Genomic DNA, 15,304 nt, shown 5'->3' with positions numbered 1-15,304 from the left:
GGAAAATAATAAAAACTACTCCATGTCAGAAAACAAATACAGTTTCCCAGAATCACAATTGATAATAATTGGCAAAATTAAACAAATTCCAGATAATTTCAACCAAACAATTCAATGTAAATAATTCATAGAATGCAATTTACGACTGCTGTAGTCACGCTGACCTATCATGTCGTTACAGAGCGGTCATCATCTTTGCCGATAGGGCAATGAAACAACGGGCGAGGAAATATGGCGCTTGGTTCTCAACTCAAACTGTAATGTTTTATCAACGAGGGATCTGCAAGGTTCAGTTCACATAAAGGTCGTTTGGTGCAGTGGTGACCCAAGTGGGAATGTAGTAACCATGGAAACCAAGTGACCCGTGATAGCTATGGTAGGCCTACCTGCGCAGCCCATGTAAACTGGAAAAAAACTCTGGTAGCCCGTGACCCGTGAAACTGTCACTCGTGTCCCGTGGTTCTACAAAATATAAGAACAGGAAAGGCAATTGACACGGGCATGTGGCCTTAATAGTTATGCGTGAGCAGAAGTAAATGGAATAAAATACAAACATGAAGTGATTAAACAATATGCAAAACTACACAGTAACTTTCACTTAAGTTATTATGGATAACTTTGATTCTGCTGGAGACAAAAAGGGCCTCTAAAATCCTCCAAATTATAAAGGAACGATCTCACTTTTAAGATTCACGCACAGGGTTGTTCTGGGATAATTTGCGGTTAAGTAGGCTGGTTTGGGAGTCACAGTTAACCTTGGGATTTGGAGAAATTTAGGTGGAAAAATGAAGTGTGAAATTTGGCAAAATAATCACATTTGACGGAAAGACTGGCTGGTGATTAAATATCCAAAATATTGTGGGCACTATTGATTGAGACGTTAGGCCGTTAACTTTTAACTAGGTGAATCAACAGAGGGCGCCGTTCAAGTCTCACTGTCTGTCGATGCTTTCTAACAGGCAACATGTTGCATATTTCACACATGCATACTTCATTCACCAAATAATAGAAGAGGGCACTCATACAGGCCCGTGGATGCATTGCAATACTTGGCCGAGGGACAAAACCAAAAAGAAAGAATTTCGGCTAATTAACCTAAGATTACTCAACCATGGTCTTTTTGGAGAAGAAACGACAGAACCAAATTAATGTAGGCCCCCTATGTATTTCAGCCGATTCAGCTGTGACAGCACTAAGCAGGCATCGGTCCCTTTCCTTTCTCAGAAATGTAAATTCTGGGTTTATAAGTTTAACAGAAAAATCTGTGCACAGAACTTTGTCTGCCCTGAATGACATCATAGCGACAGCGCCCTCATTTGTAAGAGAAAGCAAAGATAATTTGTAGTGTTCAAAATTTTTAAAGTAGTTTTCATATAGCCTATTGAAGAAAAGTTCAAAGTTGCACAAAAAAAAAACAATTTAAGAAAAACTCATTGCATCTACAATTTATAGGCCACTGGATATGGGCTTCGTGTGCAACTGTCTCTCGGAAGTGACCGTAAAGTGTACACTGAGGCTCAGTCGAGAGCCTAGTTCCCTCCTCCCTTATAAACGTATAATTCGGACTTTGAACATTTCTATAGGGAAACCAGGAACATTTACGCAGATTCCTTATTGCTCATCTGCGCTTGCCCTCAAATCTCCTCACAATTCATGAGGTGATTACGTAGCAGCCGAGAGAATGCCCTAAAAAACCATCCCTTATTAAACTAACAACGTTTCGATTAACTTTTACTATCAGAAGACGTATTTGAATTAAGCTCATACATCCATTCAGGTACATCACGATGAACAAGAATCCAAAGCCACCCACAGAATCATCCAGTGAATCGAACGAAGAAGAGCATGTTGAGTCCGTCAGTGGAAATCTCTCGAAAGTGAAATCGTGAGTCCCGAGCAACACAAATCCGCACTTGATAAGTCTAATATATGATAAAACGACTTTTAAAAATGTTCTTGAGAGCCGTATGTTTGAGCAAATTACAAACTAGTTTTGCTCTTCTGCTAGAGCCCCCGTATTCCCTCCTTCCAAATGAGGTTATTTCTTTCAAATTTTTAGGTATTTTGCATGTTTTTTTTCCTCTTACATGATAATATACCTATGCCTACAAAAGCGTCAAGAAATTATTCGACAGACTAAATCCGCCTACCATGGCGAATGGACATACAGAGCCACCTCCAGGTGTCCAATAATCCTATTAAAAACCATGATATTCCTGCAGGGATTGATTTCTATATTTCTTTGGCTGGGTTCTACCCAAAGGTCGTCTTCTGGATCTGCATCCCCCAATCCCCACCACAGTGCATGTCCAAACCCTTTGCGTGGCGAGCGCTTGTTGGCACCCTCTAGAAAAGCTTCCGAATTGGACGCATTCCTTTTCGACCCCGCCGACTACTCCGAGGGTGAGCTGGATGAAATGCTGGACAAGTTTTTGGAAACGACCGCACCTTCAACACTGAAACGGTGAGTAATATAGGAATTTGCCCAGGATTGCACCAAATGGAAGGAACTCCAGATCCAACAAATAATGACAACGAAGGCGATTATTTACATACAGTTTACAAGCGGATCTATGGCAGTGTTGGATGTAGACCTCATACGGCGAAATTTTGACTTGGAAAAAATGGGGTGGGACAAAAGTCTTAATGTTACAAAAAGAGATCTGCAATATATCAAATTGTGCTCAGACAGAAAAATTAATCATGGCTAATTTCTATTTACCTTGATATTTTGCTTTAATTTGTTCATAAACATGACCAGGTGTGTACCATTTACCCGAAAATAACGTAGACTCTATAAGAACAACTGAAACACTATAAGTAGATCATCATCTCTCCAGTCTCTCAGCAATATTAAAAGCATTTTGAGCAGATTATCGACAAGACCACCCATACCTGTTTTACATGCAAAAGTGTGGACATTCCTTTGTTCTCCTGTGAATGAGGAAACTTCAGGAAAATGCTCTTTGTTCTCCAACTAGTATAACTCCTTGAAGCTTGATTTTTTATGATGATTTTCTGGACTGTTCCTCTTCATGTTGCCACTGCCTGGCCAAAAAAGGGAAATGGGCTAAATCCAGGGCAGGGTGAACTTATGAAATATCCGGCTCATTTACGGTTAAAAATAGATATCTCTTTAGCCCCAAGGACCTCTACTGTATTATCTCCAAAAGGATTGTTGGTATGATCTTCAGGTCTGATGGAACGGCTGGATTCGAGTCTATTCAAACTCCTTAGCACAGCTCGAAAAAGAAAACGAGGATGGTCTCCATGCCGACTGGGATAAGCTTAAAGCATCAAAGAAAGCTAACAGTTTTCATGCTGTTAAAGATATAGCAATTTCTAACAAGTAAAACGGAGTTGTAACTTATAAGATGATCGTGTGGTTTGCATCTGGTTTTACACTAAATGCAATAGGATATTTTAGAAAGAAATACATGACTGATGCTGGCTTATAACTTGTTCGATGGCCATTTATTTCCATTGACCCCAGTAGAGAAACTGACAATTTGACAATAAATATCACGGGATAACTAAAAAGAGACGTTTTTTCTGTACTCATTTTCGCTTCATTGGTTTTTCTTTTCAATTTTCATGTCGTAGAAAAATAGTCCTGTTTAAACTATGACACAAAAATTTCCATGATTGACAATTTGCAAGGTATTTGCACGGTACCTGGCTGCTCTTTTTGAACACTGGAGAGGTGATTGACGATACATGGACGAAAATCGCCCGGGCCACGATGAAAGACAAGCTAGGCACACACTCCAAAGTAACGGCTGTGGACGACACGGAAGAAGGGAAGGATCTGTACGTTAAACCGAAGCACACCATCAGCGTGCACACCAAAGATTTCACTGACAAGGAAGACGTGGTGAAAGTGGAGGCCACCTTGCGCGGGTTGGGCATCAGGGAAAAACTTAATTTCAAACCCTGTGTCTACTCCAGCATTGGTGTGGTCGCGCAGAACAAGTGGAATCTCAGACACAGCATCTACATTTCTCGTAGGGATGACAGAAAGCAGGCCGGGGATATTCAAGAATTAATTTAGTCAACTGACAATATCTGATGTAGTAGATCGCAGTGATTATGAGCCATGTTAAAGTGTCCTGTTTGACTAATTCTGGAGTGGCTGGTGATGCAAGAAAGTTAACCAGTAATGAAAGAAATTTAATTTGTTTTTCTGAACAGTTTAAATTACCAAGCCACTATGTTGGTTAGTGGTGTTAGAAGGTAATTACGTCTGAAATATATTGGTAAATTTTAATTAACGTAAAACAAACCTAGATTATAGTAAATGATTTCTTGTTGTGGCAGACATACTGCATAAAAAATGTAGAGAAATTCACATCGAACAAATATTTCATTTGTTTGGAAATCTCAAGTCGCTATCAAAACGGAGGATCCCTCCAAAATGTGGCCAAGAATACCAACCAGAAGCTTTGCAGTCAAGATAATAACAAACAATAAGTAAAAAGTAAAAATTTCAGTATGTTGTTGACCTGAAAATAGGCATGTACTTATCGCCCAATTTTCACTTGTAATATCCAGAGTAATGTCCATCCGATTCTGTGAAACACCTGTTCTTAAATTAGAAGAAAGTATGAGATCATTAATTGCTTTTCATTCTTGCTTTGCACTACAGTTGGCTGTATAAAGTGCTTATACATTGCATGTAGATTCACATATTTGACCGGGAGAAAATCTGAGAAAGACTGAAAGAGATCCCGTTTTATTCCATGAAATCCACCGATTCTCGACCTATAGATGTGTATTTTTTCACCAGTCTTACCTGCCATTGAGATTTCAATAACAATAAACCAAGAATCTTTTCTTCGTTGATTAGAGTGTGTTTTTCCTCTTTTCTTTAATTAAAATTAAACAGGATTTGTGTTTATAACGAGTGTTTGTGTTTAGTTAGATTACCTAGCGTGAAAAGTGGGGTTTTTCAACTGAAAAAGAACAAGAAATCTCATGAGTATTTCATTTATTTCGTGTTTCATGTGGTATGACTGATGTGAAAGCCAGACTGAAGGCCATTTAAAGATTATGCACCATAGTTCACTGTGTGTTTCGCAACATTGGAACACTGGGACTCTTCAGTACAAGTAGAGGGCTTTTCTGGGCCTCCTTACAGTGCATAAACATTACGTGCATTTTATTCTTAGCACGGGTATTTCCATCAAACTACTGTAATCACACGTAGCATGCAATGTCGTGTCGGATTGCAGTTTTGGAGGGTGCTGTGCCATTTACCACACATCTTCAGTTCGGTGTTGACGTCGCGCAGGTAAGTACCGACAAGAACTCCTTGGTTAGTAGGGCCAGATCAATGGGTTGAAAGTTTATGTCACGATTGCGTTTTAATTGGAGCATTAATTGGACCAAGTATGAGACATAATCCAATCAATAACCAGGAAGAGTTTATGTCGTCCCAATGAACTCTGCAAGTTTACACAGCGTTTCGTGTATGGCATACATTAAGCAGACCCAGCTAAAATAACCATAAAGCTGCATGTCTCCGTTTGGTAACCCGGTTCGTAAGTGACTTTGTATGGTGTACTATTTTATGGTGTACTATTTACGACAAACATTTCTCTCTCTCTCTTTAGCCTCCCTCCAGGCGAAGCGACCAGACGACGCGACGGCACGACGGCTCCCTTGCGTCGTGCCGTCGGGTTGCACCGTCGCCTTCTTGCCATTACGTTTGTACACACACAACGCGTCGCGTCGTGCGTCGCGTCGTGTGTCGCGTCGTGCCGTCGTCCGTCGCGTCGTGCTGCCTTAGGTCCTTTTTATGTTGCATTTTTGCCGCCTAAACGTCGCCCCTTCCGTTGCCCGTCGCGTCGTACCGTCGTGCGTCGCTTCGTACGTCGTTTTGTGCATTGCGTCGCCTATTACGTCGCGTGAAGCACGACGTGATGCACGACACGACGCACGACGCGACGCAGTGTTGTTTATAGAGGGCGCCTTTACTGTTTTCTTTCATTTCCGCCCCCGGTACTTGAATAGTAGGGTACAGTCCACTAATTCAAGCCCCATTAAAAACAGTGTAAAATCGGCACAAATGTATTGTCTGGTCCCTAATCTTTCGATTTCCTTTCAATTTATCGTGGGCTAACCAATTACATTTTTAATAATTCCCACAAAACAAAATCACCCGCGAAAAGTGATATTTCCAAAGTCTGATTGCAGCGATTTTTCAAGTGGCAACCCTCACCCTTCTTGGGCACTTGGGACCATTTTTCAGTTGTAGTTTTAGCCATTCTACTCTCATAGGATAGCTCAAAGACCCAGGCAGTTGATCCTGGCAACGATCTACACTCTCACCATTTTGGTGGCCAAACAATCTCCTTTTTTCAGAAAAATGCTGGGCTGCTACTTTTAATGCTAATGAGCTGAGCAGAAACTCTTACTTCAATAGTGGACTGCATGTACCCAGGACATGGCATTTGCTCTTTGTACGCTGCTGCCATGGGCATGCAGAGCCTTGAACTGACAGCTTTTGAAATATTGTCAAATCGTATAGTATAGATGGTAAAAGAATTAACGCAACATCATGCCCAAAATAACTTACCAACATAGGCCTACACGGAAAAAGCTGCCAGGTCAAGGCTCTGCATGCCTACGGCCGTAGCGTACAAAGAGCAAATAGGTAGCGTGCCTTGTTTTTGTCATTGTTCTTTTTATTGGTTACTTTCCAACTTTGTGTTTTCATTAAGAGTGAGTTGTTAAAGGAAAAGGTTTGTTTGTTTTTCTAATCAAATGTGATTAGAAAGAGCGTCACGACCAACTATCAGCCTTGTCTCCAGGAAATAAATAACATCAGCCACAACGCTGTTTTAACTTTTCCTGCACTAATTTTGATCTTCCTAATAACTATGTAATAGAATTGATTTTGTTCCCCTGCTTTTTGAAATCCTAACTCCCCCAGAATTAGGTCATACAATTTGTGTGCTTTGCTTGACAGTGCGTGTGGGCAATTGGTAGCCGAACTTGCAACAAGAGTTCTTGAGAAGGAGCTGATAATTTCCCTAGCCAGTGACCTTCCATTTCACTTGGCTACTGGACTTAACAGAGACTGTTCTGTTGTCTCTCCATCGAACCTGTCATACTTGTAAATTCGTCCCTGTCCTGCTCTAGGCAAAAACATTACCAGTGTAGGCCTATTGAACCACACATGCATACGTTGCTGGACAGTGGGTGGCTTTGACCAGAGACACATGAATTCCGTTTCGAAACCTGATTTAGTCAAGAGGAAGGAAAGACTGTGCTCTTGAACCCTAAACATCATATAGCCAACACATCTTCGCCATCCATTCGAGCTCTTTTTACTGCAAGCCTTTCTACTGCAAACTCTACAGCTACTTGCCAAGTCAAGACAAGCCAAGTCGTCCCCAAATTCAGCAATAGATCGTCTTCAAGCGACGCCCTTTATCTTTTTTTCATTGCTAATTCACAATGTTTTTCTGTTAAATGGAATCCCTGGTTTTTTTATCATTATCAAAAAGATGCTTTCTCTAACGTGAGGGTATTTGTATTTTCGTAAACCGTGCGAAATTTTTTCACTGTATTAGCCGGAAACGAATTAATTTTCACTGGTTAGCTGATAATAAAAGGCTTAAACTAGTAAACAAAAGAATAATGTAAGCGGGTGTCATGATTCTCATGTTATGTCCGCTTCAATTTTTCAAAATCTATTCTAAGATACAATACATCAATCATTATAACGTGCTTACTAATGTAAGATGTGGATCAGAGGAGAAATTATACATGTGTGTGGCCAAACAGAGTTGAAAAAAGACACAGCCACAATGATAATAGCATCTGTATAATGTTTTATTCAGAAACACGGACTAATGTCATTGAAAGTGTGGTGCTGAGGAAGGTAACGAGGAAGACTGGCCTGACGGAAGACAAAGATGGGATATGCTGAGGGTATTATAGAGCAGGCTCGGTGGTAACTTCCTAAACCCGTGGTCAAACTTGCGGTCATACAATTGTAGAAAAATTGTCTGGGGAATCGGGATGGATGGACCACGGAGAAACACCGGTATCTATAAGATTACAAATTTACCACAAATGGAAACTGCATCGCCGGTATTAAAAAGAAATCGTTGACTGGGTTTAATTAAATAGTGACGAATTCTGGGCTTGCATTTATTATGAGAGAGCAGTTCCTATCTATGTCGATTTTCTTTTTGCTCTTTTTTCTTTTTCTTAATAAAGTATGACTGAAATTAATTCTAATGGAGGAATGGAACAAATCAACACCAAAGAGTAAATAACATGTACTTTGCAAGCACAGGGGAGATAAATGAAAGAAAACAGTAAACACCATGAAACAAGGGGCGACAGCACACGACGCGTCGCGTCGTGCGTCGTCTCGTGCGTCGCGTCGTGCTTCAGGCAACGTAATCGGCGACGCAATGAACGACACGACGTACGACGCGACGCTCGACGGTACGACGCGACGGGCGACGGCAGGGGCGACGTTTAGGCGGCAAAAAATGCAACATGGAAAATACCTGAGACAGCACGACGCGACGGGCGACGGCACGACGCGACACACGACGCGACGCGTCGTGTGTGTTCAAACGTAATCGTAAGAAGGCGACGGTTCGACCTGACGGCACGACGCAAGGCACCCGTCGTGCCGTCGCGTCGTGTATTTGCGTCGCCTGGAAGGAGGCTAGAGAGAGAGAGAAATGTTTGTCGTAAATAGTTCACTATAACTCTGTCACAATGGCGGACGCGCCAAGATTTGCAAGGTCTCATTGGACAATCGCTGAAGTTGTGCGTTAACTTCCGGCAGGGAGAACGGGAACGCTAGGGATGTAGCAAACAAAACTAAAGTTCTATTCTTAGCACGGGTATTCCTTCAAACTAGTCACGCAATCCCATGTTGCTTGCTACGGAGGCCCGTTAGTGCCAATTTGAAGTATCCAAAAATATTTTTATTGCGTAATAATGCAATAAATTTTGTCTCCTTTTGGTAATCCGGTTCGTAAGTGACTTTGTCACAATGGCGGACGCGCCACGATTTGCAGGCTCTCATTGGACAATCGCTGAATTTGCGCTTTAACTTCTGGTTCCATGGTTCCAAGCAAACAGCGATCAAAGCATGCAACCCTATGAGCAGTGCACGTGTGCAGTGGGCGTGGTTTAAACTGAAGTGACGTCACACTTACGAACTGGATAACCCACAGGAGGCACAGCATCATAAAAATCCAACTTCAAGTTAAATTGTTTTATTTAAAAGCTAATTTCAATATATATTTCGTGACGTTTTAATTGTAGAAGGTAACTGTAATGATTCATTGTGCTGCTATACGACTTTTTCCGGGGGAAAATATTATTCAGTAGCAACTGGAAAACCCTGAACAGAAGGGGGTAGATGCCGATTTTTTTTTTCTGTTGATGATGTTCATCTTCTGTCCTTTTTTTTTTCATCGGTTCTTCCGCTTTTTTCCTTTTGTTCCTTTTCCTCTTTTTTTGTTCCCCGCGACGCCCACACTGATAGGAGAGACAATGCTACAAATTCATCTGATTCTAATTCCGCAAGATACTAAATAACTTTCTTTTAATGGGTTGTTGGATAGATTTCTAATAATCCAGTGAAGCCAAAGGTAGCTGCAATCAACGTGTTTCAGTACAAACCTTCAAAATGCACCTTTTGTGTCTCAGTTAACCTCATTTCAATGTTTGTTTTACTGTTTTGAAGGGTATTTTACCGTGTATTTGGTTTTATTCTCATGAGGATTTCCATGTTCATGAGCAAAACTGTGATGTATTTCTAAGAAGAAAGTCCTGCAGTTTTGTAGATGTTACAAGACTAAATTGTCCCTTCTTTGCTTGTTCATTGTTGTTTATGTGCATAGCAATAATCAAGCATCAGTCCCTTTCTCAGAAATGTTTTTAGAAAGTGGTTTCTGGGCTCACAATTTTAACAGAAAAACCTATGAATAGAAATATGTTTTCTATGGATGACATCACAGCAACAGCGTCCTCATTGTCCAGAAAAGCATGGATAATTTGAATGTTTAAAGTTATACTTTTCAACGAATTTGTTAGAATAAAAGTGTAGAAATAGAATTGTAAAAGATTTTCCATACATTGAAGAAGAGTACATAGTTGCAGGAAAAAAAGTGTCTGAGAAAAAAAGGTCATTGCAGCTTCACTTTAAAAACCACTTGATATGGGCTGCGTGCGCAACTGTCTCTCGGAAGTGACTGTACAATGTACACTGAGGCTATGTCGACGGCGTAGTTCCCGTCTCTCTTATACTCATAAAATCCAAAGTTATTTTTGAACATTTCTATATGGAGGCTGGAAACAGTCTACCTTCCTCCCTTGTTAAGCAAATGGGAAACAGCACGCATAAATCAGCTACTGGTAACCAAGTTAAGGGAAAGTTGTTGCCAGGAAACAAAGCGCCTACGCTCATTCACACGTGAAATAGAAACACGCCAGCCATTCTGCTTTGTTGTTTCTTAAGGCTTGTTGCCAGTTGTTTAATCTTCTTTTGGGTACATGACAGTCGTTTGTTTTTCCCCTGCGACACAAAATAATCGTTAGTGTTTTAAGTTATGAACGATCTGAGCACTTTTAGAACGGTAAAGAAAACGTTTGTCCCCTTTCCCTTAATGGGCATGACTGACCGTCATTCAAACAACTGCTAAGAATTTTTATATAGTTGGGCACATGCAAACTCGATTTTTTAAGGCATTCCTAAGGGGAATGTAAGGCTTATCGGAGCTACAGTAACATATAATTTCACGCACAAACGCCCTCAGCATATCAAACGACCTCAAGCACAGCTGTGCATCACATCATTTCCATAGTACAATCATCCTTTGACCAGGGAAAAAATGGCTTTCACTTTGGCTGCGCCATCGATTCTGCACAATGGGTGAAAATGTAAACGTTAAATTGTGTAATGCAAGAAATTGCCTTGCCTGTGTTGTCCAAACCCCTAATCTAAACTTGTTAAACAAGAACGTGCTATAGCGTCTGACTGGAAAACCAACGTCATATGGCTGTTTTTGATACACTCTGGCTGCGCTGGACGGAGAGAAAAGTCGATGTCGTATAAGTGAACGCAAGCGTGTGCATTGTATTGATTATTGCGCTGCATAAAGCAGATGGCATTTTGACTGCAACATATATTGTAATCCACACCATCTTGTAAGCTTTTAACAAACGGTATTAAGTTTTATTTGAAATGTAAGTGATCTGAAATCGATTTTCTTGTGATAATTGTTACTTTTTTCTCAGAGAATTCCGTATTTTTATTATATAAGACCTTCGAACGGTGAAAGCAGCCTTTTGTCCCGATTCAGGGGCCAAGTTTATTGATCGACTGGTTTTAAATATTTCTCAGCTATGTTTATTGGAAAGGATAGGGTGTTGAGCGATCAGAGCGTAAATGCCTGAAGTATTTATGAATTATATATCTTATAATGTTGCCAGGTTTTTAAAACACTGAGATGAACAGTCGGCAAAGACAGTTGTCCAGATCGGACGAGGGAGAAGAAGCGATTGGAGACCTGACTTCCAGGCTGTCGAAATCAACCCTGTAAGTTTCAGAACAGTACTGGGGTTATTATGAGACTACAGACCTTGAAAACAATCAAACGTTTTTACGCACGCCCCAGTGGTCCATACTTAGCTTGTCTATGTGGGCCCTGGGACGGTTGAGAAAAATTCATCCTCCATGTCTGCATGGGGGTATGACGATAGGATTAACTTTCCTGCTTTTTTACTTTCTGATGACAGGGAAACGTTCAGGAGTTTCCCTTTGTTTTGACCATGTCAATTGCCTATGTCCCTGCTCATGATAAAAAGTGAGATTTGTGTTTGCATGATGAGTTATGCAAGAAGCCATTATGGAAGAGAAGAAACGAACACGGAATCCATTTACAACATGCTGCAGCAAGATGCCGGTAATTCTGAATTCGACACTTTCATAGCATGCTAATGCACACTTTTTGGAATGGCTCTGTAGAAAGGTCGGAAGTTGTCTATTTGCTAAGAAACGAAAATCGGTTTAAGAATGTACTTTTTCAGATTGCCTCACCAAAAACATCTCTTTAAAAAGCGCTCTGTTAACAACGCATTCTGAATAATCTGATTAGCAAGTGTAGATGTATTCAAAGCAAAACATAATGAAGACGATAGAAAGATGTTATTGACATTATCCAATACGTTTCAGGCCGACTTCAAAATCCACTCCCAGTGACTGTGACGCGAGAGGGCGATGTGACCCTGAACGCTCTGACCGCCTGCATAGGGACGCTGTAAAGGCTTGCGAGGAAGACGGCCTCCTATTCGATCCTCAAGACTACCCCAATAAGGACTGGATGAAGCTTTTGGAAGAGTTTTTTGAGACCAGTGCGCCCTCGAAGGTGAAACGGTGAGAAAAACTTTTGTTTATGGAAATGAAAGCGCTGAGTTGCAATCTGTGGGAATCTAAGAGTGATTGAAATTAACAAACATTACAACGCTACTACATGCGGTAAGTGTTCTCCTTCCCTCAAAATTACTTTCGACACCAATTGTAATCCTTGGACCCCGGGGCCTGTCATCTGAAGAATGCAGCTTTGACTCGCTTCCTAGTTAGCAACCCTATCATCAGATTTCTCAGAGGGACTTTGCTCATGATGGCATCTCTGATAGGCCCTTCCAAAAATCAGAAATTCATTTGTAGCACGTGAAATGTAGGTTGGGTCTGAGATCAGTTGGCCATCATAATACAAACAATCATAAACGTTCAGGGTGAACTTCAATGTCAAACTGTGATTGCTTTAAAGATGTTTCTCTGGAACAAATACTTGTACTGCTTTTCTCAGTTGTTTTCAAATTGTGGGATTTCAGTCTTTCACTGACTGAAACCAGGCTGTGGACACGATAGAAGGAAAAGACCGTTTCAGACATTTTGCCTACTTGAACGAAAGAAAATCAATCTTGTTGTTTGACAGAATTTGTCTCCAATCGTGTTGTTGGTTGCCAGGGTTACTTTGCTCTCTGGAAATTAAATGACAGCTTGCTTCACACAATCTAATTTCGCTCTGGTTCCATATTTTCTACCCAACATCTTCTTGGGGACAGACTAATTGCGCAATATGGGCGATTCACAAGAGTGCGCCTCCAAGAGTTTGCAACGCGTTGGCCAGTTACAATGTGCGCAATCTGTCGACTCTTTCCAAACGCGCATCGGGTTGGCAGATTTCGCCCCTTATGATTGGCTAGTGCGTTGCAAGCCCTTGGAGGCGCATTATTGTGAAACGCCCGGATTTTTTCCCAACGTTCTTAGTATGATCTCATCTTGAAAGTCCGTACATCTTGCAGTTGTCTACTTCTGTTGAACTCCACAAATCAATGTCTCTAGATTCTGTTTCATTATCACTCTAGGTCTGACGGTATTGGCTGGATTGCAGTCCGATCCCCAGGCTTTGAGGATGAGAGATTGGGAGATTGTGATGGGCTACTCAGTGATTGGGAACAACTCCAGAAATCTAACAAAACTATTGACTTCGATACAGTCACAAAACTAGCCGAGTCAAACGGGTCAGTTTTGGGGGGTTTTGGGGGTTTTTTTTGTTTTCATTTGTTGTTTTTTTTTGTTTTCTTTTGTTTTCTTTTGTTTGTTTTTTTTTTTTTTGTTTTTTTTTTTTTTGCTTTTTTTGCTTTCGTTTGTTTGTTTGTTTGTTTGTTTTCTTGAAGGCGGTGTGGTTTTGGACTCTCGTTTAAAGTAAGTTTTATCACTGTACTAATGACCTTTTTGGTCCTTATTGGTTGTAGTTGTGTACGTATATTGTTGTAGACTTGATAGGTCTTATTGAAGGACTGTTACGGTATATCATCTTGTAATATTTTCACCTCTTTTTTTTTTTTGGCATAGTCCCGAACATTCGATACACGTTAGCTAGCGGGGCTGGCCGCCATGGCTAGTCGTGCTGCCGACCGTCCTGTTGTTCGGGATCACTCAGGTGATCAGGCGACTGGCTTCTCAAAGACCAATGTTGTATCTGAACCTTTCACTAACATAACTCGCGAGAATGGAATCGTTTTCAAAGCTGAAGACAATGTCTCTGTCCAGTGTTATGTTAATGCACTATCTGTCTCGGGTATGAACCCTGCTGAAATAGTTTCTGCCTCCCGTATATCAAGTGGGCGTGTAGCAGTCTACTTCAAGTCAAGGGAAGCGGTTGAGGAAGCTGTTGTGTATGGTTTGGAGTACAACGATTCGTTTATTCCCATCACCCCCTTAGTAAAACCTACTGAGAGACTTGTACTGTCCAATGTATATCCAGAATTACCAAATGCAGTCATTGCAAGAAATCTGTCAAGCTTCTGCAAACCAGTTTCAGCCATCAAACCGATCCCCTTAGGAATTAAAGACAAAGAGTTATCTCATGTTACGTCTTTTAGACGTCAAGTGCATGCTGTCATAGAAACCAATGTCACTATTCCCGATCACATGAACATTGTTCACGCAGGGGTGAACTACAGAGTTTTCATCTCCAATGAATCTGTTAAATGTTTCAGCTGTGGAGAAAATGGCCACATAAGTAAACATTGTAAAAAAACAACACAAGCTGAACCGTCTACATCTAACACTAACATGGCTGATTTTAACCCATTGAATCCCCTTCCCAAGTTTATACACGGTAAAAAATCTGACCCAAAACATCCATCAAAACAGAGTCGACGAGACAGTTTGACTGACCAGAACAAGCCGTCTACTTCAGATAAGCCAGCTGATACTGATGCGCAGCAACATTCAGCCACTGAACCTGATGCTCGATTTTTAACAGGTACACCTCTAACACAACAGGAGACAGAAAAACAAAGTGCTTCCACTGCAGACAAACATAACACCACTTTAAGTCCAGCTCCTTCAAAGCAAAATACACAACATCTAAAAACATCTAACAATACTACAGTGCCTTCCATCTGGGGTTCGCCTCCAGCTCCTTCTCGTGAAACCTCTCCTCTCTTTGCAGAGGTTGTTGCCAAAGAACACCGCAAAAAATCAAAGCCTAAAGAAGTTGTGTCCAATCCATTGGTGCAGCTGAAGTCTCCGTCTCCACAGCGAAAACTGCGTAAGCTAAGTGATACACCCCAGATGGAAAGAGATGAAAGTGTCTCCCAAACTTCAACAGAGGAAAATATCTCCCAAATCCTGGACGAATCTCAGATGTCCACAGAATCACCACCGATACACCCATCTCAACTGGATTCAGAGAGCGACCATGAATCCGTCTCCTCTGTCGTAAGCGTCTTCGATCAAGAGGGAGAT

General features: G+C 41.1%; 1 long non-coding RNA gene across 1 annotated transcript; it reads left to right on the top strand.

Moving 5' to 3' along the window:
* The first annotated feature begins 5,194 nt into the window (after nucleotides 1-5,194).
* On the top strand, nucleotides 5,195-13,889 carry LOC147800432 (uncharacterized). The gene is made up of 4 exons (XR_015427713.1): nucleotides 5,195-5,290; nucleotides 11,473-11,578; nucleotides 12,215-12,415; nucleotides 13,414-13,889. It is a non-coding gene; the product is annotated as an uncharacterized LOC147800432 (long non-coding RNA).
* Nucleotides 13,890-15,304: the final 1,415 nt, after the last annotated feature.

Source organism: Acanthaster planci, linkage group LG01 (genome assembly GCF_054643075.1).
Source record: "Acanthaster planci isolate LZ-2023a linkage group LG01, COTS_SCS, whole genome shotgun sequence".
NCBI classification, from domain to species: domain Eukaryota; kingdom Metazoa; phylum Echinodermata; class Asteroidea; order Valvatida; family Acanthasteridae; genus Acanthaster; species Acanthaster planci.
The sequence above is the reverse complement of the archived record's forward strand: the minus strand, read 5'-3'. Positions and strand labels throughout refer to the sequence as shown.